The 25,114-nt window shown below is 38.7% G+C and overlaps 1 protein-coding gene and 1 pseudogene across 6 annotated transcripts in view; both read left to right on the forward strand.

Moving 5' to 3' along the window:
* The window catches only part of CBFB (core-binding factor subunit beta), a 101,053-nt gene that overhangs the window by 28,837 nt on the left and 47,102 nt on the right, over positions 1-25,114 (forward strand). The window lies entirely within an intron of this gene.
* On the forward strand, positions 8,546-16,499 carry LOC122741315 (annotated as a pseudogene).

Raw genomic sequence — 25,114 nt, forward strand, 5'->3', positions numbered from 1 at the left:
CTTGCTGTCCCCCATTCCTGGAATGCTTTCCCTCCTGATCTCTACCTAGTTTCCCTGGCTTTCTTCAGTTCCCAGCTAAAGTCCCATCTTCTACAAGAAGCCTTTCCTGATTTTCCTTAATTCTAGTGCTTTCCCTTTATTGATTATTTCCAATTTATCTTGTCTATATTTTATTTGTACATAATTGTTAGCAAGTTGTCTTTCCCATTAGACTGAGTTCCCTGAGCAGGGGACTGCCTTTTGCCTTTTTTGTATCCCTGGCTCATAATAGGTGTTTAATAATAATATTTACTGACTGATTTAACTTAAGTAGCTTTTTAAAAATCATCTTCACAAAGTTTTAATAAAATATAACATTTATTTTGTTCTAACAGAGTAGTTTATAGATATGAAGGGAAATGTTGCCAGTATGTTTCATGGTCTTCCCCCCAATCCTTTTTGTTCCTAAAGTAATTCATCTCCAAAGCAAATAAGCCATTACCTCCCCCAGACAGTTTTCACCACCCACTAACCCTTGAATCAGCAATCAGGAGCCACAGTGAGAGTCATAAGTCTAAGGAAATAACATATTCCACTAAAGTCATATTCCTGCTCCCTCTTTTTACTTGTAATCATTTTCCCACCATGAAGAACTATGAGATTCTTTTGTAAGACACTGCGTTGTGACTCATCCAGATTTCATCACATGCTTTGGTTTCTTATAAGTGCCTAGTCAGCTGCATGTCTTTTGGAAGATCACTGCAGTCATGGTTACTCCCACCTGCTTATGAATCACATTTACCATTCTTTATGCTTAAAATAGCTTCTTTAACAATTTGTTACCAAACACCAGACGTTGTGTAATAATGAACCATAATATGGACAGTTGTGGAATATGTTATATGCCCTCAAGAACTTGATTTTTGCAGAGATTATCAGAGACCATGGCTATGTTTTCTCAAATTCATGACTTTTTTTATTAGTAAAGGACAGTAAGATTTAGGGCCAAGTGGTCCAAGGGATTTTCTTTGAGGCCATCTCGTTCAACCCTGTGAATTGTTAAGAACGTTTTGTCTTTTATTTTTACAACAATCTTCCCCCCTCCTCAGTTAAATCTTTCCTTGTTAAGACAAAATATTTCAGCAGAGCCATTCAACATAGCTTTTGAATCTGACCTTGATAACTAACAGTCATACAGGACCAAGATTGTCCATTAAAGTTTGTGTTTCAACTCAAATGAGAAAACAGGGGCCCTAATGAGTTTTAAGTGGCTTGTCTAAGCCCCCAGATGTAGTTAAAGCCCCAGAATCCGGTACAAATCAGATCCCCTGACTATCTTCAAATCCTGTGTTCTCGATACAGTAGATAGACATACTGTGTACTACCAGATAGGCAAAAGGCCAGTATCTACTAATAACAGTTGCTCATGTTTATATTGTGTTTCACAGTTCATAAAATGTTTTCCTCACAAGTCTGCTGGGTAGATAATGTTTTACCTCCATCTAAATTGGATGTTTTACATCCATTTTATGATTAAGGAAACTGAGTCTCAAAAAAATTTCACAGCGGTAATATAGTTGTATCTTGTATTCATGATTCCATATTTGGTTCAGTGGACTACTCAAAGCCTAAGGTTAATTTGTTTAATAAAAATATTATGTAACCTTCAGGAAGAGGCATTGTAAAATAGTAAAAAGCAGTTTACAAAAAGATAAAAGCAAGTAAGCACCTTACAAGAAGATTAAAAGCAATTCCCTGAGGTTGAAACCTCAACACTTCCACCAAACTCCTAAAACTGTATTTGTTACTCCATGTCTAAAAGCCCACATCTGGGGCCAAGGTACCAGTCTACCTGGAAGTGAGCTTCATTCAAATGGCCCCAGATTTGCTTCACAAAGTCTCAGCTCACAACAAAGCTGGTTGGTGGTGTGGGAGTGTGGGGGCCAACTCCAGCTGTCTCAGACACTAATGTCCTGCTCCACAAAGGGTGGTTTAATCAAACCTTGGTCTTCTAACATATAAGTCCTATAATCTTTCCTGTAGTACTACTGTCTGCCATATTTTAACTTTTATGTGTATTTTTACTTAATAAAAACGTATACTTTTTTTAAAAAAATTAGTAACATTTCATCTGGGATAGCTAGGTGGTACAGTGGATAAAGCACCACCCCTGGATTCAGGAGGACCTGAATTCAAATATGGGCCTCAGTCACTTGACACTTACTAGCTGTGTGACCCTGGGCAAGTCACTTAACCCTCATTGTCCTGCAAGATAGATATAGATAAGGAAGAAAGAAAGAAGGAAGGAAGGAAGGAATAAAATAAAATAAATAATAAAACAAAATAAAATAAAAATTAGTAATAGAAATTAGCTTCACCACCCATTTTGTCTCATCATGGCACTGGAAGTCACCCTGAGTTCTGAAAGGCTGTGTAGCAGCAGAGTTCAAGCTCTAGCAGATCCAAACAAGCTGGAAAGAGTTTGCAAATGAACCTAAAGACAATCTGTCATTGACTAAGTCCAGAGAGAGATTCCTCACCAGGTTGACCATGTACTAAGCTCTTTCATCTCTGGCCATAGAGGGGGACACTCACCCTGGCAAAACCACAGATCCATAAGCAAGTTGTAGAGCTTTTAACTTTGGGTCTTTCACCTTTACCTAATTCTAGAACACAGCTTTTCTCAAGCTTTAAATTACAGAATTGGAACTGAGAGACACCTTGGAGACTGTATTGTCCAGCCTGAGCAAGATAGGAGACTTACAGGTTTTAAACAATAAATACTGGGGGCAGCTAGGTGGCGCAGTGGATAAAGCACTGGCCTTGGATTCAGGAGTACCCGGGTTCAAATCCGGCCTCAGACACTTGACACTTACTAGCTGTGTGACCCTGGGCAGGTCACTTAACCCCCATTGCCCCGCAAAAAAAAAAAAAAAACAATAAATACAAACTTTCATATTAATTTCTCAGTTCACCTTTCTTTGGGGGGGGGGGGGGAGGCAATGGGGGTTAAGTGACTTGCCCAGGGTCACACAGCTAGTAAGTGTTAAGTGTCTGAGGCCAGATTTGAACTCAGGTCCTCCTGACTCCAAGGCCGGTGCTCTATCCACTGTGCCACCTAGCTGCCCCTTCAGTTCACTTTATGGTATGTTACTAGGCAGTGCAGTACTTAGAGCTCTGAGTCTTCAGTCAGGAAGAAATGAGTTCAAATCTAACCTCAGAGGCTTGGTAGCTGTGTGACCCTGGAAAAGACACTTAACCTCTGTCTGCTTTGATTTTCCTAACTGTAAAATGGTGATTAAAATAGCATCTATCTCCCAGGGTGGTTGTGAGGATCAAATGAGATCTGTGTAAGGCACTTTTAACACAGTGCCTAGCACACAGTAGGTGCCTAATAAATGCTCCCCCCCCCCCTTTTAATTGCCAGCTAGGATTCAGTTTTTGTTTGTTTGTTTGTGTTTTTTTTTTAGTGAGGCAATTGGGGTTAAGTGACTTGCCCAGGGTCACACAGCTAGTACATGTTAAGTGTCTGAGGCCGTATTTGAACTCGGGTACTCCTGACTCCAGGGCTGGTGCTCTATCCACTGCGCCACCTAGCTGCCCCTGTGTAGTGTCATTTCATCAGAGCTTAGTTAGACCTTATACCTTCATCCACAGATATGGGCCCAATCATATGAGATTATAGGATTTATAACCGAAGGGGAATTTAGTGATGATATAATTCAGCTCTGTTATTTTAAAGAAGTATACCTAGAAAGAAGTATCTTGCCTGAAGATACCAGGTTCTAAATTTCCCTGGGGATCTAACCTAGGTCTTATTTGAATCTTGTTATCCTTTGTCACCCAACTCATTGTACCCCAAATTCAGAGCTTTATATAAATTAAAATTTTTAAAGCTCTAATAAGATTGGTGTTTTTATAAACACAGTGCCTGGTTGATTAAATGACTGGGAATTACTCATTTGGAGTTTTAAGTTACTAAAAGTGAGAGTTTATAGCAGATATATGGGGTATATGAAAGAAGAACCGTAACATTCTTTAAAATTGTGTACTATTGTAGCTATTATATTAAGAATTCAGTATGTCCAATTTAAACTTAACCTTCACTTTTCAAATAAACCTTACAGTCTCTATCAGGGGTTCTTTACCTGTTTTGTATCGTTGGAACCTTTTGGCAATCTGGTGAAGAAACCTTTGGAATTCTTCTCAGAATAAAGTTTTAACTTCATAACTTAAAATATATTGTGTTACAAAGGAAACTAATTGTATTGAAATACAGAATTTTCCCCTATGCTTTCACAGATCCATCTCCCCCAAAATCTATCCGGGGACCCTTTTGAAGTCCCTGCACTCCAGGTTAAGATTCCCTTCTATAAATGAACAAAATACCTTTCTAGGACATTGACTTTTCTGTTATCCTTCGATACTATTTCTTGTGACCTCCAGTTCCTGTGAATTTAATTATCAATTCTATGCAGATGATTCTCAGCTTTATCCAAGCCTATCCCCTCTTCTAACCTCCAGTCTTATATCTCCAATATCTTGAAATGAATGTCCCATGGACATCTTAAGCTCACCATGTCCAAAACAGAACTAATTATTGCCTTCCCAAACCCTGCCTTTTTCCTAGTAATGCTGGCTCAGAACCTAGGTATCCTCAGTTCTTCCTAATCCGTGTATCCTATCTGTTGAAAAAAATCTTGTCATTTCTACCTTCACAGTAGCTGAAGGGGCAGCTAGGTGGCACAGTGGATAGAGCACCGGCCTTGGAGTCAGGAGGACCTGAGTTCAAATCTGGCCTCAGACACTTAACATACACATAGTCTTCTCTCCACTTTCAGCCACTGTCCTAATAAAAGTCCTGTCACCTCTGTTCTGTATGATCATAGTAGCATTCTAATTGGTCTCCCTGCCTCAAGTCTCTTTCAAAGTCCAAAGTATATTCCACTCAACTGCCAAAATTATTTACAAAAACTTAGGTCTGGCCAAGCCACACACACTCCCCTCTCTCCCAGTGAACTCCCAAGGGTTCCCTAATACCTCTAGGATCAAGCATAAAACCCTGTCTCAGAAAGCTCTTCCCAACTTGGCCCCTTCCAAAGTTTCTTCCTCCATTTCTTTCTCCCTTACACCCAGTCTAAGACCTAGTTACTGATTGCTATTCCACAGATAGGATGCATCTCCTAACTCAGTGCCTTTGCTCTTGCTCTCCTCTTTGCCTGAAATGTTCTTTCTTCCTTCTGCCTCCTAATTTCCCTGGCTTCGTGATGCCCACCCAGAGTCCTGTCCATCTGAGATCGCCTTCCATCTGATTTGTATGTATCTTGGAAGTACGTAGTTATTCATACATTGTCTTGCCCATTAGACAATGGGCAGGGACTCTGTATTTGCCTTTCTTTACATTCCTAGTACTTTGTAGAGTACTTGTCACTTATTGACTGAAGTAACCTGAAAAATTACCTGAACAGTTACACATCCTTACATATCATAATGCAATGAAAACTGTTAATACATAAAGGTAAGTAAAATTTTAGTACTGTGCTGCCTAATTCAGGCGTCTGGTCATGTGAGGGAGAGGAATAGGTACCAGACCCGTGATTCCATTGGAATGAGGAACTTTGGGGGGAGGAAACTCCACTTCTACCAATGCAGTTTGGCAACTTCTCTTCAGCTTAATCTTAGATAGTTGCCTGAGAAATTAAGTAATTCGCCTCCTGTCATACAACTAGTATGTGTCAAAGGCTAGGCTTCAGGTCTCACATATGGCTATACTTTCTCTCATATGTCTATAAAGAGCATATGTTTTCTAAATCTGAAAAACAGAACAGAGAGATAGACTATTACCATTTCGACCCAACACAAATAACTGTAGCATTGTTTTGGGGACTGGAGACTTTTTAAGGTATTTAAATTAGAACCATTGGCATCATACCAAAAGCAGCAGCATCACTTTCAGGCAAGAAAACTGAGTGGGAAGTTATATCTAAGACTAGTTCCACACCCCATGCTTCTCATCACCTCATAAGAGTAAGAAATGTGCCACACAAAATACAGGAACACCAAGAAAAGGAAAAGGAAAAAAATTCTCCCGAGGAAATCCCCACCAAAAAACCAGCAGAGGACTATGGTCCAGGCTTGCTTGCTCCTCCCTGCACTTCTCTCCTCCTCTTACCAGTAGCTGCAGGAACAAGAGAGTTATTACTATGACTCTCAGCAAATGTGGCCCTTTTCACCAAGGGTGTTCTGGCTCCCCTCTGCAGCCCTTTAAACGAGTCGTCTTCTGCCAGTAAGTTAAAGTTTTTTAAGTTCACCTAGGCTCAGTGATTTGAACAATTAAACTCATCTTATATTGGCCACAATGCAGTAACAATTATAATCAATAAGGGAAAGGTAAACAAAAGACACGGGCTTAAGTGGAAGCTGATTTTCTAAAACATCGAGTCAAAAAATTAATAACATAAACAATAATTATATTTTAGAAAGTGATTCTAAGACAGTGCCAGAAATTGTGGGATGCCATAAAGTGAAATCCTTAGAGGAAAAGTTTTATCTGAGGAACACATATGTATGACTGGGGAAAAAGATTGAAGGTGCAACTTAATAACGAGAAAATCAAATTAACTCCCCCCAAAAGTACAGAAATAGAAATTATTACAAATCAAAGAGAAACAAAAGTTTATTGAGCTGAAATTTTTTTCTTTAAAAGAACAATAACATAGGTAAACCATCAACTAATTTGATAAGAAAAAAAGAAGAAAACTAAATTATCAAAATTTTAAAAAGAGGGGGCAGCTAGATGGTGCAGTGGTTAAAGCACCGGCCCTGGATTCAGGAGGACCTGAGTTCAAATCCGGCCTCAGACACTTGACACTTGCTAGCTGTGTGACCATGGGCAAGTCACTTAACCCCCATTGCCTAAAAAAAAAAAAATTTTAAAAAGAGGAGTTTGCAAAAAATGAGATAGAAACAAAGAAAACTGGCAGAATAGGAGAGACATATCCTTTCTTTCTGTAGTAACCAACCCATAAACTACTTTTTCTGAGAATCCATATTTTGTCAAGGATATATATTGAGAAGTATCTCATGTGTCAAAACAAAATGTATCCATATTTGTAAAGTATTTTCCTCAATTCATTCTTTCTGTGACAGCAGGCTGAACAGGACAAGTTTTTAATTATTCAAAAGGCATTAAAGAAAACATTTAGGAAGGGAAGGCTTACCATAACTTACATAGAGAAAGCACAACTACTTAACCCTCTCCATGCCAAGCAGAGCAACCATTCTTTGTGTTTAAAAGGATCAAAGAAAAATGATCAATAAAGAGATAGTAAGGGGGTAGCTAGTTGCACTTGAGTTCATATCACCAAATTTTGATTCACTACATCCCAATAAATGCGGGGGGGAAAGGCTGCTGTTTTCTTTGAAATATCATGAAGGTAGGGCAGCTAGGTGACACAGTGGATAGAGCACCGGCCCTGGATTCAGGAAGACCTGAGTTCAAATCTGGCCTCAGACACTTAATAATTACTAGCTGTGTGACCCTAGGCAAGTCACTTAACCCCAATTGCCTCACCAAAAAAAGAAATATCATTAAGGAAAATATAGGTACTGCAGACCTCCCAAAAAGGAAAAATGGCATTCTAAATTACGTATATAGGAAGTGGGTAGAGTTATTTCAACAAAGCATCTGACAGTCTCAGGCAGTCATAGACAAGATGGGAAAATGTTTACTAGAGTAATGGAGTTACATAGATTTGGACGTTGTTGAATGACTAGCTCATCAAGAGTAGTCATTAGTAGATGGAATGTCAACTCGAAACTAGATAGGGGCAAAGTGGATAGAATTCTGGGCCTGAAATCAAGAAGATTTGTCTCCCTGACTTAAAATCTGGACTTAACTAGCTGTGTGACCTTGAGCAGGTCACTTCCCCCTATTTGCCTCAGTTTCTTTATCTGTGAAATGAGCTGGAGAAGGAAATGGCAAACTAGTCCAATATCTTTGCCAAGAAAATCCTAAATGGGATCATGAAGAGTGAGACACGACTGAAAATTTACTAAACAACAAGAAGTCAACTTGGCAAGAGACTTCTAGTGGAGTCCCTTATGGATCTGTGCTGTTTAAAATGTTTATCATTGGTGCAGATAGAGATGGTATCCTTATCAGATTTATCTATAGATAACACGAAGCTAGGAGGGATAGCTAACCTGATGGGTGATGGGATACAAAAATATCCTAACAGACTAAAACATTGGGACAAGAAATTGGAAAACACTTAGGTTCAAATATCAACTTCACAAGTAAAATATAAAAGACCATTCTCACAGAACATCAAAAAAGTAGGGGAAAACAGATCTTCAGAAGGTTTGACAAAGGCCCAACTAAACTATATACTTCCAACTGCATTTGTAGCTAAAATTGAAAATACAGATAGACTGCTGGGCCTAGAGTTAGGAAGACCTAAGTTCAAATCCAGCCTCAGATATTTACTAATTGTGTGACCCTGGGCAAATAACTTAACCCTGTTTGCCTCAGTTTCTTCATCTGTAAAATGAGCTGGAGTAGGAAATGGCAAACCACTCCAGTATCTTTGCCAAGAAAACCCCAAATGGGGTTACAAAGAATCAAACACGATTGAACAACAAATTCTGTGCTGTAGCCACAAACCTGCCAGAAATTGTGTTGTTTCTTTTTTAATGAAATCTATCATTCTGATCTGAGCATTCTGCTTGAAGAAACAAATGTTCAAACTGATGAGTACCCCCTGCTCTTGGACATTTCTCTCAAACAAATTTTTGAAGTAACAGGAATCCTTTCCCAGGGTCACATAGCTAGTAAGTGTCAAGTATCTGAGGCTTCTGGATTTGAATTCTGGTCCTCCTGAATCCAAGACCAGTGCTTTATCCATTGTGCCACTTAGCTGCCCCCAGATATCTTAAACAAGGAAAATTTCACAGTATGGTAAAAACATGATTATATAACTCATGATAAGTGCAGATTTGTATTTTGCTTCGTCGTTTCAGAAAAATAGTCATTTTAACTGTCAACCAACCCTTTAATAATCATTTTCTTAAAACCATTCTAACCTTTTATTGACTATTCCCTTCAAAGATTCTCCTTTCCAGCTGGTTAGTAACATCCTAAAATTAATCAAGAAGACTTCTTTCTCTTGGGTGGATCAATAAGCCCACCCCACTCCCATTTGACCAGTTAGTACCTTAATTACTTCAAGGGAGGTAACTTAACTGTGCTGATTTGAAAAGAGGGGAGCAGATATTGTTTCAGAAGTATTAGAGAATGATGAGGGTGTCTCTTTGACAGGTTAGGATGCTATTAAAATGCTTTCTCAATATTTCTAAAAGGGGATGATCCCCTGAAATGGCACACTGGCCAGCTATGTGAGTGAAGAAGGAAACGGGTGAGAGATGTTTCCGAGATACAATCAGTAAGTTTCTAGGATCGCAGTTTTAAAGTTTGAAACTAACCTCCTGCTTATCATCTAGTAAAATTCTATCTCCCACATTTTACATATGAGGTGACCACTGTGGCCCAGAGTAGTTAAGTAACTAACCAGAAGTTACACCATAAATCAATAATCATGTCTTATAAATAATGAGCATAAGAGCTGCTGTTCAAACCCAGGTGAACATTCCCTCCAGGACCACTCCCCATTTCACTCATATTGGCAGGTTAGATTTCCAGCGGGCCAACCACTCTCTAGGCATTAGGGGTAATCCTGAGCATTTTGTTTTTTAGTACTATAGCTCATTAGCCTCCTCTGCTATATTTCATAGGAACAGTCAGCCAATAGCCTTCATAATTTGGCACAAGCATCATTTCCAAAAGCCTGGGATACTCTTCCAAAAATGCTAACAGGTTCATTGGAAAAATAGGTTCATACAGTAGTATGGCCTACATGTAAGATACATATGGCAAAGGGGTAACACCTCCCAGTCCTTTATAGCTTGGGAATTCTTTTCAAGCCCATAGCTGGCACTCTTCACTGGTCATATTCCTTGAATCCACCTTTGCTCCTGGCTAGATGTGTTGTCTGTTACTGGTCTGGTCTCAACAATGACATGATAGTTGAGGGAGGAAAAGGAGAAAGGGAAAGAAACTCTCCTTCCAAGAAGGAACCTGACTCCAGTTCTGGAATCCTAAACTTGGAATCCGCTACTACTATTCAGTGCAGTCATTCTAACTATTTAAAGCCCACAAAGGCATGGCTAGCTTGTTTGGTCAGCCATTCTAGATCAAAGACGTTCACAGTTTACAAAGAGATCATAAGATGTAATCCATCTTATTTGCGCATTTTAAACTCCATCATGCCCTTATACTAATTACATTGAGTGTGTGGAACTCCCTCCCTTGCAACAGATATTTTGACTCCAAATCACTCTCTTCCCTCCATCAGGCTTCCTCTCAAGATCTGGCAACTGATTGACTATGTGAGTAAGGGAGAATGAGGAGTTGTTTCTGATTCAGAGGTTGTAGAAAGAAATTCAGAAGAGTTTGTGGGAAACAGATGAGTTCTGTTTGGATACAGGGATTTTGAAACACCTACGGGACATCCAGTTCAAAATGCCTAATGAGCAGTTGGTGAGTCTTCCTAGGCTTCTCTGAATTCTTCATATTCTTATTTGCATGGTGGTGTTCCATTATATTCATGCACCACAATTTGTTCAGCTATTACAATTTATCATAATTTTGTTTCTACTTTTTTGCTACTGGAGAAAAATTGCTGCTATGAATATTTTTGTGTGTATAGAACTTTTCTTTTTGTCTTTACCATCCTTGGAGTTTATTCCTAGTAGTAGAGTCTCTGGTTTGAATAGTATATACTCCTAGTCACTTTTCTAGCATAATTCCAAATTGCTTTCCAGATTGGTTCATCCAGTTTACATCTCTCCCAACAGTTTATCAGTGTCCCTGCATTTCCATAATTCCTTCACTATTGACTCTTTCCTATTTTTAAGATATTCATTTATACCTTAAATATAATTTTGCATTTATCAATGGTATAAGAATCATACATGATGCAGCATATAAAAGTTTTGGCCATAATGGATGTACTAGATTTTGAGGGGAAGAATTATATTAGTCATAAAACTTGAGTGATGGAAGAAAACCTTAGAGATCATCGAACATTTTACAGATGAGAAAAATGAAAGATTAATATCTATTAATAACCTTCCCAGTGCCACATTACTATTTAGTAGCTGAGTAATGACTAAAAATTTACTATCTGAGGTTGAGATTAAAGAAATATAATACTCTGATAGTAATCCTCCCAAGTTATAAAAAATTAGAATTATGTCATAGTGGTCTTCCTCACTAGTAAAAGGACATTTTTCTCATCTACTTTTTTGTATTTGATTTATTACTGAATATTTCCTTCCTTCCAGTCTCCTTTTTATTTTACCTGTGACACATATTGTGAAGTCACTTAACCTTTCAATACTCTCTTCCAGTGGTGTTAAATTCAAATAGAAACATCCTTCTGACCACATATTGACTTTAAAAACCACAAATTAACATTATCTATGTTGTATTGTATTTTTATTTATTTATTTATTTTGTTCAACATTTGCCAGTTACATTTTAATCTGATTCAGGAATTTTGCTGGGAGAGTTTGAAATATCTGCTTTGGGCAACTTTCTTACAATTTTAGTGTGGGGCTGCAGTGTCTTGGTTTTCCTTGTACCTTGTACCTTTCTGAGCATTTTTTGTCTCCTTTACTGACCCTTCCCTCTTTTTCTCCCTGTACTTCTCTTCCAATACCCTGTCCTCTTCTCTCCATATTCTCAACCACAGGGAACTCATCTATTCTTATCAGAACTTTTTATTAATAACTTCCAAACCCCCACCTCTAGCCCTGACCAAGTCATACTTGTATAACTGTCCTATTTTCTAACATCCTTACATGTCTCACAGTCACTGCACGTTTATTGCCTTCACTATAGACGCATGTTCCTTCTAAATTAACCTTAACACTTTGTACCATATTTGTGAAACTTGTCTTGGTGTTGTTGTTCAGTTGTGTCTGACTCTTTGTGACCCCATTTGGGATTTTCTTGGCATAGATTCTGGAATAGTTTGCCATTTCCTTCTCCAGCTCGTTTTACAGATGAGGAAACTGAGGCAAACAGCTTTAAGTGACTTGCCCAGGATCACACAACTATCTGAGTATAGTATCTGAGGCCAAATTTGAACTCAGGTCTTCCTGATTCTAGGCTCAGTACTCTATCCAGGGCCTTCATCTAGCTGCCTGAAACTTGGCACATTGGACCTTGTATTTGAATTTTGTGTAGGTCCTATCTCCCTTAATAGATCTCTGAGATCAAGAAGTATTTATCCTTGCATTCCCCTCACTATGTCTTGCATATAGACATTGCTGATTAAATATTAAATTGACTTCCTTCAACCAAGTCCTAGAAGGGTTGAAATGAATAAATATAAAGCAAGTACCCAAACCAGTGAAATCACAAATAGCATAATGAAAAGAACATTGAACTCTGGGTGCCTAGTTTCTTTTTCTTTTTGGGGGTGGGGGAGGCAACGAGGGTTAAGTGACTTGCCCAGGGTCACACAGCTAGTAAGTGTCAAATGTCTGAGGCCAGATTTGAACTCAGGTCCTCCTGAATCCAGGGTCACTTCTTTATCCACTGCGCCACCTAGCTGCCTCGGGCGCCTAGTTTCTAATCCTGACTTTGCCACTAACTAGTTCTGTGATTTTAAGCTTTAGTCCCCTCTCTGGGTCTCAGTTTCCTCATCAGTATATTGTAGAGGTTTAACTCAACAATCCCTCTAGCCATTCTCAGTTCTGACATTCTGTGTGATTTTTTGTTTTTGTGTATTCACTATCAGATTTTATGGGGCAGTGACTATTTTCATCATGTCTAGTGCAGTATTACATTCATGGTAGTGTTCCATGAGTATTTTATTGTTAAATGATTTATTAAAATTCTAATATAGAACCAACATTTACATCTGGATTAATTCCACTATATAAAAGAGAATTTTTTGGTTGCTTCCTCTAAGATTCTCATTTGGATTCTTTGTCCACTCATTCTCACTTGTTTTATTTTCTTATATGGTCATAATGTTAATTATGAACTTAACTGGATTTGAACCTGAAGTTTGCAGCTTTAGCTATAGATGTGGATGTGGGAGTATACTAGAGAAGAATCTACATGAAAAATAAACTTTATTTGAAAGACATATTTTGTGTTTTTAAAATAAACTTTCTATGTAACAAAGGAAAATAGTGGATGTTGGAGGGGATGTGGGAAAACTTGGGACCCTAATCCATTGTTGTTAGAGTTGTGGACTGATCCATCCATTCTGGAGAGCAATTTCGAACTATGCCCAAAGGGTTATAAAACTGCATACTCTCTGATCCAGCAATACTACACACTACACTGCTAGGTTTATATCCCAAAGACATCCCAAAAAAGAGAAAAAAGCCTATTTGTACAAAAATATTTATAATAGCTCTTTTTTTTTAATTAATAAAGTATTTTTTTCCCGTTACATGTAAAGACAGTTCTCAACTTTTGTTTATACAAGCTTTCCAATTTCAGATTTCTCCCTCCCTCCCCTAGACAGCGGGTAATCCGATATAGGTTATTTTATATATACATATATATACATATATATATATATATTACACACACACACACATAATAACATTAAACACATTTCCGCACCACCACGTTATAAGAGAAGAATCAGAGCAATGACAAAAAACCTCAAAATAGAAAAACAACAGCACCAAAAACAAAAGAAATAGTATGGTTCATTCAGCATCTATACTCCACAGTTCTTTTATAATAGCTCTTTTTGTGGTCGCTAAAAACGAGAAATCAAAGGAATGTCCATCCATGGCTAAATAAACTGGTGTGTGATTGTAATGAAATGTTATTGTGCTATAAGAAATGACAAACAGAATAATTTCAGAAAGTCCTGGAAAGTCCTGTATGAGCTGATACATAGTGAATTGTGAGCAGAACCAGGAGAACATTGCGCACAGTAACAGCAGCATTCTTGGATGAAGTGCTGTGAATGACTTAACAGTTCTCCGCAGTACAGCGATCAAAGGACAATTGATGGAACGTACTCTTTCCCTCCAATAAAGAACTGATAATGATGGAACACATACTGAAGTTTTCTCTTTTTACTTTCTTTCATTTTTTCTGTTATTCACGTTTTCTTGTACATAATGGCTACCATGGTGATGTTTTACACAATTGCACATGTATGGCCTATTGCTTCCTGCCTCAGGGAGTGGGGAGGAAGGATAGAGTCTGGAACTCAAAACTTTAGATAAAACTGTTTAATATTGCTTAAGACTTTTTAAAATAAAATCAAGTAAACTCTTTGCTACAAAAGTGATGGCTTCTACAAACAACGTGAAAGCTGACAGGGCCGTGTTTAGATGCTTTACAGTAAAACTTACCTTAGGAATGCCCAGTGATGACTGGTAAAGCAGAAAGCAGCGTAATTTCTGCTGTACTTGAGTGGAAGCCTAGAGGGGTGGGTTGAGTGCTAGGCAACAGGAGGCAGCCTGGGCAGGAGAAAGGAGATCTGAGCTACTTGGCGCAACAGCAGCCCTCCTTCCTCTATAGCGGCCAGCTGTGACCCCCAGCAGCCACGTCGAAGGGACCCACAGTTGGCATTGATCTCGGCACCACTTACTCCTGTGTGGGAGTTTTCCGGCATGGGAAAGTGGAGATCATTGCTAATGACCAAGGAAACAGGACCACCCCAAGCTACATGGTCTTGACTGACACAGAACATTTAATCGGTGATGTGGCAAAGAATCAAGTTGCAACGAACCCCACCAACACAGTTTTTGATGCCAAACGTCTGATTGGTCGAAGATTTGATGATGCAGTTGTACAGTCAGACATGAAGCATTGGCCTTTCACTGTAGTGAATGATGCAGGCAGGCCTGAGGTCCAAGTGAAGTACAAAGGGGAGACCAAAAGTTTCTATCCAGAAGTATCTTCTATGATCTTGAATAAGATGAAAGAAATTGCAGATGCTTACCTTGGGAAGACTGTCACAAATGCTGTGGTCACAGTAACAGCCTATTTCAACGATTCCCAGTATCAGGCCACCAAAGATGCTAGAACCAACGTTGGTCTAAATGTGCTTAGAATCATCAATGGGCCAACAACTGCTGTTGCTTATGGCTTGGTGTCGAGAGAGATGTGTTGATCTTTGACCTTAGAGGTGGTATTTTTGGTGTCTCCATTCTTACCATTGAAGACGGCACCTTTGAGGTCAAGTCCACAGCTGGAGACACCCAGTTGGGTGGGGAGGACTTTGACAACCGCATGCTCAGCCATTTCATTGCCGAGTTCAAGCTCGAGAACAAGTGGGCAGTTTGACGTCTGCACACTGCTTGTGAACGTGCAAAGCACACCCTCTCTTCCAGTACTCAGGCCACAATTGAGATTGATTCCCTCTATGAAGTATCAACTTCTATACCTCAATCACCCGAGCCCATTTCGAAGAGCTGAACACCTGTCTCTTCTGAAGCACACTGGACCCCCATGGAAAAAGCCCTAAGAGATGCCAAGCTAGATAAATCACAGATTCATGACATCGTCCTGGTGGGTGGTTCCACTCGAATCCCCCAAATCCAGAAGCTTCTGCAAGACTTCTTTAATGGCAAGGAGCTGAACAAGAGTATGAACCCTGATGAGGCTGTTGCCTATGGTGTAGCTGTCCAGGCTGCCATTTTGTCTGGAGAGAAATCTGAGAATGTGCAGGACTTGCTGCTGTTGAATGTCACCCCTCTTTCCCTTGGAATTGAGACGGCTGGTGGAGTTAGGACAGTTCTGATCAACCATAATACCACCATCCCCACCAAGTAGACACAGACCTTCTCCTACCTATTCCTCCAACCAGCCTGGTGTGCTTATTCAGGTGTATGAAGGTGAGAGAGCAATGCCAAGGACAACAACCTGCTTGGCAAGTTTGAGCTCACAGCAATCCCCCCAGCACCCAGGGGTGTCCCTCAGATTGAATAACATTTGACATCGATGCAAATGGCATCCTCAATGTTTCTGCTGTGGATAATAGCACAGGCAAGGAGAACAAGATCACCGTCACCAATGACAAAGGTCGTCTGAGCAAAGAAGACAGTGAACGCATGGTCCAGGAGGCTGAGGATGAGAAGCAGAGAGACAAGGTTTCTTCTGAGAATTCTCTCGAATCTTCTGCTTTCAACACGAAGGCTACGTAGAAGATGAAAAACTGCAAGGCAAGATTGGTGATGAAGACAAACAGAAAATCCTTGACAAATGTAATGAAATAATCAACTGACTGGATAAGAACCAGACTGCTGAGAAGGAAGAATTTGAGCATCAGCAGAAAGAACTGGAGAAGGTCTGCAACCCCATCATTACTAAGCTGTACCAGAGTACAAGTTGGCATGCCAGGAGGCATGCCTGGTGGGTTCCCGGGGGTGGAGCAGTCCCATCTGGACCCACCATTGAAAAGGTTGACTAAACTCTCCAGAAGAAAGAGCATTCCACACAGCTTTCCAAAAATTGAAGGACTCAAATTTGTAGCCAAGGCAGTAGCAGTTTAAAAGAACATTTAATCTGGGCATTCTGAATACTTGAATGTGTGCAGAGGGAGAGAAGTGAACAACATTGTACTTTATCAGTACTATAAACAAGTGAAAATGCAATTCTTGTCCTGGAGAATAAAATCTATTTAAAATTGGCACCATAAAAAAAAGGGGGGGGGGAAATCTGAGCTTGACTACTTCCTTACCTATGTGACCTTGGTGTTGCCATCTCTGGGCCTTAGTGTCCTCATCTGTCAGATGAGGCAGTTAGACCTCTCTGGTCCCTTCCATCTCTAATCTGTGATTTATAGCCAGAAAGGTTCAAATCCTGCCTTGTGAAACTTAACAGCTGTGCGACCATATAGAAGTCCTTTAACTTCTCTGAGCCTCAGTTTCTTCTTTGGTAAACTGTAGATTATCATCTCTATTATACTTGTCTCCCAGGACTGGTTTGAGGATCAAATAAAATCATGTATGGGAAATGATTCACAAATTTGAAAGGGCTCTATTCAGTTCATTTCAACTGAAGCATTCAGGGACTGCCCAGTGCCAGGCATGCTCTGCAAGGCATAAGAAGAAAGGACCTCACCTTCTAGCGTATCGATGATGGTGGCAGTTATTTCCTGAAGGCAGAGTAAAGAAAACACACATTTTGTTAAGTGACAACCCGTGTTTCTTTGATTTCCTATGGTGCCTCAAAAACACATTCCTTGGCAGTAAAATCAGTTAAAAACTTAGATTTTTGTTTTTGTTTTTGTGGGGTGCTGAGCTAGCTGGACAATTTTTACAAGCTGAAGCCCTTACCTTATGGAATGAGTTGTAGTTACAATATTTAATTGTTTTAGAAAGACAATGGAATAAGTACATAATCTAATAAACTTCTTTTCAAACTCTCAAATGAATATATTTATAAGTTTCAGCAAAAAATAAATCTTTGTTAGCTTTAAATGAAATTAAGGAATTCCAAGAGAAAATGCCAAGCCATCAAAAGACAGTAGTTTCCCTATTCAATTACTATGGGTTTGTTTTCATGAGTACATAAAGGTACCAAGAATTTATTTTGAAAAACTCCACATGACTGCATTCATTTGAATGTGGGAGTCTATATTACCACTGTGGAGGGAGCTGGCCTTAAAATCAGAAAACCTGGATTCATCTACCCCCTTCTTTGTCCCCATGCTTTATGACTGTTTTACTCTGGGCACGGTCACTTAGCCTTGTCATTCCTTTAGCAATTCCCTTGGACTTTAGCGAAGTCATCATCTGATTGTAATTTCTTGGATTGATGAAAGGAGCTCCCCAGGGTGACAGAATCATGGCCCCTTTCTGTATTTATGTCCGCCCCTCCAGCCACCACACTGGGACCATAGGAAAACCATTTTTGTCAACCTCAGATATTAACTTAGATATGAAAGTAGTTTTTAAAAAATCAATATGGTTGAACTTCACTGGTAGTATGAATTCTAATTAAGTCACCTCACTAAAGTCCTCCTCCCAATACCTCTTTGTGATATAGAAATGACCCTGAATTCTGGAAAGACACAGCAGTGGAACACAAGCTAGGAGCGGTATAGAACACCAAACTGAAAAGTGTATGTAGACCTGGCTGTGAACTGTGTGTCTCTCTTGCATGAGAGCCAGTCCAGCAGAAGTTGGTACCAGGACTCATCACCACATTGGTTGTAGGGTGAATTTTTCACCCATGACTACTCTCAAAAATTGTCTCTTAAGTTGTAGAGGAGTCGTTATGTGTGTCACTGGAAAGAATACCCATGCTGAAATAGAGAATCAAAACGTTATTAAAAGTCAATACAGGGGGGCAGCTAGGTGGCGCAGTGGATAAAGTACCAGCCCTGGATTCTGGAGGATGAGTTCAAATCCAGCCTCAGACACTTGACACTCACTAGCCATGTGACCCTGGGCAAGTCACTTAACCTTCATTGCCCTGAAAAGGAAAAAAAAAATAACAATTAAAAAAAAAGAATACAAAATAGTTTATCAATTCTACTAGAGAATTAGAGCCCCAGTTGCAATCGGTGGCATGTGAGCACCATACTGCTATTGAGCCTTGGTTTCCCTTCTGTGAAAAAGAAAAAGGTCTGAGGTCTGAATGAGAAGAGAGTATTCTTCATTATATTTATATGAGGTTTGGCAGGTGACTTTTTTGTGGGGCAGAGACATAGTCAGCAAATACTAAGGATGCGTGTGTATGGGGTCACAGAGTTGGACAGGACTGAACAACAATTTAAATATACACACACACATATTTTCAATTTTGTGCTCAGTGGTAGAGGAGGGAACTAGCACTTATCTGAACAGAAGGAAATATGTGGTTAAACGGTTTCAGCTATAACTGAAGATGATTTCCCTTACTTAGATGGGAAAAGAAATGAAGTCTTATATTTCTTTCCCTGAAATAAGGGCATTCTATTGATAGGGTTTATTGGATTTTTGACAGGAAAAGTAATTTTGTATAGTAAGGAAAAAGGAGTAATGTACAAATGATTAGCATCAGTCTAACACAGATTTTATTCAGTAAAATTTTGAGGGCAATTTTTATGGGTGTTTACAGTTATGGCATTTTATCACTAAAGTTTAACAGTAACCAGACCTTAACAACAGGCTCTATGAAACTCTCCTGTATGAAAAGCCTTCTGAAGTCAATGAAGCTGGTATGTTGAGGCTAGAAAGAGCATTGGATTTGGAGTCAAAAGAGCTATGTTCAAATCCCAGTTTTGCTTCTGGCTACTTTAGTGATTCAGGGCAAGGTACAACTCTTGAGACTCTCTTTTCCAGCCTGTCCAAGAAGGGAGGGGATGGCACTACATCTTATCCCAAGTCTTTTCTGGCTTCAGGTCATGTGATTTTTAGCTTTTGCCTAAAAATGTAATTCTGAGTTACTCAAAGTAATGTTACAGTTACATGCATAATGCTACAGTTACATAAAGAATGAAATCTGATCTTCCATTTAGATGACACTAGAACTTGTGCAAAACAAAGTTCATGCATTTGGTATAGGTAAATGAAAATTATCTAAGAGTATGTATGTTAAACCAGGTATTTTTACACTTTCTGGCATTTTGAATGCTGATATAAAGAAACTGCAAAAACTTGATCAAAGAAGTTTTAATAATGCACATATGGTTTTGTAGCCAGTAATCAATGTTAAATGGTTGGGACAATTCAACAATAATGTCTAGTGAGCTAGTATGTGTACTAGTCCCTCTTCACTGCTTCTTTGTGGTATTCATGGACCCCCTTCTTTTCTTGAAATAAATTTTATTAATACCTCTTGGGGTTTGTTGGGGGGCTTTTTTAGCACAGTCATTTTCAGATTTAACCACTGGACACACACACACACACACACCCTCCCTTGGAAAGAAGAAAAATATCTAATCAGAACCAACCAAGACATTGTATGACAATGTATGCAACATTTTCTGCCTGCAGTCCCCCACCTCCCTAGTAGGAGGAAGATGTTTTCTTAGTTCTTCTCCAAGACCAATTTGAGCCATTACAATTGCTCTGCACTAAACTTCATTTAGTGTTCTTCTCATTGATATCATTATAGTTATTTTACATATTGTTCTCGTGATTTTGATGACTTTGGTGTCAATTCATATGTCTTATAATTTCTCTGAATTCCTTATATTTGTAGTTTCCTACATTTCATTAATGTACTATTTTTTAAAATGTACTATAGCAGTAGAATCATATTCCATTACATTTATATACTACAATTTGTTTAGCTATTCCCCAGTCAGTCAATAACCCACTTTGATTCCAGGGTTGTCTGTTTGTTGCTGCCACAAAAAAAAAGCAACATTCAATGTTTTTATATAGATGGTAGCTTTCTTCTGTCTTTGACCTCATTGGCATAGATACCTAGTAGTAGGCACATACTTTTCCTCAGTTGGCAGTAATCTTAACAGCATTGATTTTGTCATATAAAACCTTTTAAACTTTATATAGTTGGAATTTTTTAATCTACTTTTCATCTATTTCTAAAGTATATCCCCAGCTTTCCATCTCTACCTCCCCTTAATGTTTTTGTCTTCCCCTTTTAGAATGGAAACTACTTGAGGGCAGGATCTGTATTGCTTATATTTGTGTCCTCTAGTGCTTTGCACAGTGCTGGGCACATAAATAGTAATGATTAATTAATTAATTTTTTTTCCTCTCAACTTTGGCAGAAATTATGTTAAGATGAACTTCTTACACTATATACCTCAGTAATCTTTAAATGCATATGCAGTCTGAATACTAAAAGCCATACCATAACAAAATTAGAAGAGAATCAGATCACATACCTTTCACAACTCGGACATTTAAGCAAAAAAAGGAATAGAGGAGATCACAAAAGGTGATTTAGAAAACTTCCGTTACATGACATTAAAAAAAACATATTTGTGTGAGCAAAATTCAAGCAACTAAAATATTGTTGGAATAACAGGCATGTTGTTATTTGGGGGGAAATATATTTGTATTCAAGATATCAGAAAAGGGGCTGATATCCAAGGTGTTTGTAGGGATTAACAAAAATGTATGGGATGAAGAAACATTCCCCCAAACAAGTGGTCAAATGATATGTGTTATTTTAAAATCTAGATTGTGGGTTCTAATCTGTTGTGCGCCCCCCCCCAGTCTTGGGGGGAAGCTGGTTAAAATCACTGATAAATTCAGCAAGAGTTTAGGCTTTTAAAGATTTATTAAAATACATATTATAAATTAGTGAAGAGAGAGAGTTTGAGAACAGATTCCTTATAGCATGGAAATCCTAGCTCAGATCTAATTCGGAGGGGGCAGCTAGGTGGCGCAGTGGATAAAGCGCTGGCCCTGGATTCAGGAGTATCTGAGTTCAAATCCAGCCTCATACACTTGACACTTACTAGCTGTGTAACCCTGGGCAAGTCACTTAACCCCCATTGCCCCGCAAAAAAACAAAACAAAACAAAACAAAAACCAGATCTAATTCGGTATAGCCAGAAAGAAAGAAAGCAATTTCCTTTCCTAGCAGCCCATGTGAAATCTTTCACCACCAAGCTGGTGTCTGAACAACTAAGAGGGCCCCCCCCCCATTCTCCATCTGCCGCCATGCTCGTTCCTTCTCATCAAAAAGAGTTCTTCTGTGAACGAGTGTCCACTTCCTAGTTCCTCTCTCCCTCCCCCAAAGGGGAGGTCCTTCAAGCTGGTTGGTTGAGAGTGGTCTCTTGCTGATGTCAGTAGTACACCAACACTTGTCTCTCAGGGCTGGTCAGGTGTGTGGTACTTAGTTTCTCATTCTCACCCATTTCAAACTAAATACTAAATCAATCAGGTGGGGCCCCTGGGCATCTGCCAAATTCCATTATTTTATCCCAGATAGCAACAATTAGTTCACAAAAGAAGAATTGCAAATGATTAACAATCAGTAGGAATGATAGCCCCAAGTTACTAATAATAAAAATGCAAATTGGAACAATACTTCACACCTAGCAAATTGGGAATGGTGTTAGAGGGGTTGTGGAAAGGCAGACAGAGTGTAAGCACTGTTAATAGAGCTGTGATTTGGACTAATTCTGGAAAGCAATTTGGAATTAGGCTAAGAAAGCAACTAAAATGCCCATACAATATGACTCAGAAATGCTATTGCTAAGATTACACTCCAAGGGAGTAAATGATTAAAAAGAAAAAAAGAAGAGCTATACACCAAAATATTCATAATCTCCCTTTTTGTGACAGTAAAGAACAGGAAACAAAGTAGATGCCCATCAACTAGGAAATGACAAAATAAATCAAGTGCATGAATACTGTAGAGCATTATTGTGCTATAAGAAACAAAGAAATTAAGAATACAGAGAAACCTTAGCAAAAATTTATATATTGATTCAAAATGAAGTAAGATGGGACAGGAAAATAATATAGATGTTGACTCATCACATTATGTATGGAAAAACGTCCTCACCAACAACACCAAAAAAAACCCCCAAAAAACCTGACACTAATTTTAATGATCAAATTTGGTCCCAAAAAAGACTCATGGATTATGGGGGGAGGGGGGAGAGAACTGGGGTTAAGTGATTTGCCCAGGGTCATACAGCTAGTAAATTTCTGAAACTGGATTTGAACTTAGGTCCTCCCAACTCCAAGACCAATGTTCTATTCACTGTGCCACCTAGCTACCCCAACTCATTCTTTTTTTTTTTTAAGTAATATTTTGCATTTCCCCTAATTACATGATTAAATACTTTTTAAACATTTTTTTAAGTTTTGAGTTCCAAACTCTACCCCACCTTTCCTTCTCTCCCTCCCCCCTATACATGCACCCCACAAATGGTAAGCAGTCCAATATAGGTTATACATGTGAAATATGTAAAACATTTCCTAAAAAAGTAATAATAAAAATTAAAAACCATTTCCATATTAGTCATTTTGTACAGAGACTCAAATAAAAGAATGAAAGTGAAAAATAATGTGCTTCATCATAAGTCCTTTGGGATTATCTTGTTTCATTGTATTGTTAAAAATAGCTAAGTTATTCACAGTTCTTCATTATACAATATTACTGTTATTGTGTACAATGGTCTCCTGGTTCTGTTTACTTCATTTTGCATCAGTTCATGTAAGTCTTTCCAGGTTTTTCTGAAATCATCCTGTTTTTCATTTCTTATAGCACAATAATATTCCTTTACAATCATATACCACAGCTTGTTTAGCCATTCCCCGATTGATAAGCATCCTCTCGATTTTCAATTCTTAGCTACCACAAAAAGAGCTGCCATAAATATTTTTGTACAAATAGGTCCTTCTTCCTTACATTCCATCCCCCCCGCCTTTTCTCCACCAACAGTGCATTCCAGTTCATAGATTCTTAAGAGTTCCACTAGTGGAATATGATCCTTAGCAATTTGTACAGTTTGCAAGGGAGGCTTCAAGTATTGGATTGGAATCTCTCAGAAACCCAGCTTCTTTGGAGAGGCTCAACTCTAGAAGTTTGTCTAGCTCTCTCTCTCTCTCTCTCTCTCTCTCTCTCTCTCTCTCTCTCTCTCTTTCTCTCTCTCTCTCTCTCTCTCTCTCATGTGTGTGTATATATGTGTATATACACACACGTTCCTGCTGGTGCACCCCCACCTCACCCTGAGCAAATCATAAAAACAAACTTTTGGACCAGAGCTTTTCATTCAAGTAGGGAAAAAGAGTAATGGGATTTTGTGTGTGTGTGTGTGTGTGTAGGGGGTTTTTTGCAATTAAATCTTAATGTTCATCTGAATGCATAGGAAAATGGGGTTTTTCTTAGATAACCAGTGTTTTTCATTTCAACCTTTGCTGATAATCCTCTTAAAACTAATCAAACTTATCCCTTATTGCATATCATCTATTTTAAGCACCCTTTGCTCCCCTTTGTGCCACTGTCATCATGTAGCTGGAAGGGAACCAGCACAGAGCTAAATGTTTTTTCTCATTTTTATACACTTAATAATGTACTGCAGCTGGAAAACAGAAAACATTCATCCCCTGGAGGCCAGTCTTCTGGTCATGAACCTGGTATCTCCATGATTAACTAGGCATGGTCATTTAGGCACAGGTACACAGTCTGTCCCTAGTATTGGTATTTAGTGATTCTAGCTTAGTTGGACTGTGCTAGAACAGAGCCTACAGGAAATCCAATTTTGCTTCGGTAATACAATGAAGCATTAAAGAAAGATTTTTAAGTAGTATATAGGAGGTGTGGGAAGTTGAATGAACTAAAATGTCTGTAACAATCTTGCAACATTTTCTGGGAGCTCTGAGTTTTGACTGTATTGAATACTGAATACTGTGTTTCTCTCTCTCTCTCTCTCTTTTTTGCGGGGCAATGACAGTTAAGTGACTTGCTCAGGGTCACACAGCTAGTAAGTGTCAAGTATCTAAAGCCAGATTTTAACTCAGGCCCTCCTGAATCCAGGGCCATTCCTTTATCCACTATGCCACCTAACTGCCCCTACAGTGTGTTTTCTTACCTTTCCATCTTTTCCTAAATTTGAAGTAAAGGAAAAAACAATTCTTTGAGAGTTCTGAGGAATTGATCTCAGCTATTTATGTTTTTAACCTTACCCTTTTGAAAGAGATTATGCTAAATTTCATTTCATTGTGATTTTATCTAAATTACTAGATACTTAATTAAACATTTCTTGATTTCTGTCCTGATGTTTGGCATTAGGTAGAGAAAGTCTTTAAAATTTTCTTACAAAACCTAAAATCTGGTTAAATTGGTAGTGATTGTGTTAGATATAACAGAAATGATAGAAATGAAAAATAGTCTCTGCCCTCAAGTAAACCATTTTCTGCTGATAGACATAGGATATGCACAAATTAAATAGCAGATAATTTGTAGAGAAAGAAAGCACTACCAATTGGGGTGATCAGGGTATAAAGCCTTCTTTACAAACAGTTTGAATTAAATCTAATTCAAAGACTTTCATTAATTTTGACTGTAAACTTCAACTAAGCTGGAATCACTACCAATCTTAGGGACAGACTATGTGCCTGTGCCTGAATGACCATGCCTAGTTAATCATGTCTATATCATAGC

This window comes from Dromiciops gliroides, chromosome 2, assembly GCF_019393635.1.
Source record: "Dromiciops gliroides isolate mDroGli1 chromosome 2, mDroGli1.pri, whole genome shotgun sequence".
Classification (NCBI taxonomy): domain Eukaryota; kingdom Metazoa; phylum Chordata; class Mammalia; order Microbiotheria; family Microbiotheriidae; genus Dromiciops; species Dromiciops gliroides.